The sequence below is a fragment of the Rhinatrema bivittatum genome, chromosome 8, assembly GCF_901001135.1.
Source record: "Rhinatrema bivittatum chromosome 8, aRhiBiv1.1, whole genome shotgun sequence".
Taxonomy (NCBI): domain Eukaryota; kingdom Metazoa; phylum Chordata; class Amphibia; order Gymnophiona; family Rhinatrematidae; genus Rhinatrema; species Rhinatrema bivittatum.
The window spans coordinates 229,525,243-229,527,194 of record NC_042622.1 but is presented as its reverse complement, the minus strand read 5'-3'; positions in this window follow the sequence as shown (position 1 = coordinate 229,527,194).

The following is a 1,952-nucleotide window of genomic DNA, read 5'->3' as shown; positions in this document are numbered from 1 at the left end:
TTGTTTACTCAATTGTACTGACATGTAAATTTCTGACTTTTTAGTTTAATTGTAAGAATACACAATGTTTTGCTTTGCTGATGCAGTCAATAAATATTTTGATCTAATGCCTTATGTTTAACTACCAGTAAAACGGTTCTGTGGCAGCTTACCACCCAGGGCAGATGGAAAAAAATACATTAGAGGAAAACCTGTATAAACACAGAATACTTTTCCCATTGATACATATTGTCCAACTCAACTCCTTATTGTTAATACTTAGTGTGATAGTTTGTTTTTTTTTAATGAAATGTAGTGCAACTTTTAATCTGCTTTATGTACATCTGAAAGGAGGGGACAGTTTTGCCTTCATTTAATTTGATAATTATTTAGGCAACTTATGTTAGAATTTAAGATAATGCAAGGGGTAACATGTTTTGAAAGGTGTCATTAGATTTTGTGTCCAGTGGATGTTTTTTGGGTTTTTTTTGTATCGTAACCTAACAGTGGCACTTACGATTGGGGATTGGCTCAGAGAGCAGACTGCCTCCTATCACTAGGCTGGTTCTCTGGATTACTACTGGCTCAGAGGGAAGAGTGCTTTTGAATTTGGGCATTGACTCAATGGGAAGATTGCTTTCTGCCACCATGCTGGGGGCATAGGGTTAGGGGGAGAGTGTTTTTAAAGACCATGCTGGGGCACTGGATCATTCTGAACTCAAACTGCCAGCTGTTAAGTCATCCTCTCTGCTTCCTGTAGTAGATAAGAACATCATAACATAAGAAATTGCCATGCTGGGTCAGACCAAGGGTCCATCAAGCCCAGCATCCTGTTTCCAACAGAGGCCAAACCAAGCCACAAGAACCGGGCAATTACCCAAACACTAAGAAGATCCCATGCTACTGATGCAATTAATAGCAGTGGCTATTCCCTAAGTAAACTTGATTAATAGTAGTTAATGGACTTCTCCTCCAAGAACTTATCCAAACCTTTTTTAAACACAGCTACACTAACTGCACTAACCACATCCTCTGGCAACAAATTCCAGAGCTTTATTGTGCATTAGTGAAAAAGAATTTTCTCCGATTAGTCTTAAATGTGCTACTTGCTAACTTCATGGAATGCCCCCTAGTCCTTCTATTATTCGAAAGTGTAAATATTTATTTATTTAAGGTTTTTCTATACCGGCATTCATAATAAGATCATATCATGCCGGTTTACAGATAACAGGGGGTGCAAAAACTGTTCTTTTAACAAGTGCGGAGGAAGCAAAAGTTACAATAAAACAAGGTTGTAGAACTGGGGGAGGAAGGAGACAAGGATAGCGGCGTAAAAAATATTTACAGAGGTAACTTATTTACAATGTGCAGTGATGCACATCTACTCGTTCAAGACCTCTCATGATCTTAAAGACCTCTATCATATCCCCCCTCAGCCGTCTCTTCTCCAAGCTGAACAGCCCTAACCTCTTCAGCCTTTCCTCATAGGGGAGCTATTCCATCCCCTTTATCATTTTGGTTGCCCTTCTCTGTACGTTCTCCAGTGCAACTATATCTTTTTTGAGATGCAGCGACCAGAATTGTGCACAGTATTCAAGGTGCGGTCTCACCATGGAGCGATATAGAGGCATTATGACATTTTCTGTTTTATTAACCATTCCCTTCCTAGTAATTCCTAACATTCTGTTTGCTTTTTTGACTGCTGCAGCACACTGAGCCGACTATTTTAAAGTATTATCCACTATGATGCCTAGATCTTTTTCCTGGGTGGTAGCTCCTAATATCGTGTAACTATAGCAAGGATTAGTTTTCTCTGTATGCAACATCTTGCACTTGTCCACATTAAATTCAGTGCCAGAAAAAATAGTGGACTAAATATCAAAATCACAGAACATATAGAAAGACATGGTTTAATGGAACAAAGTCAGCATGGCTTTACCCAGGGCAAGTCTTGCCTCACAAATCTGCTTCAC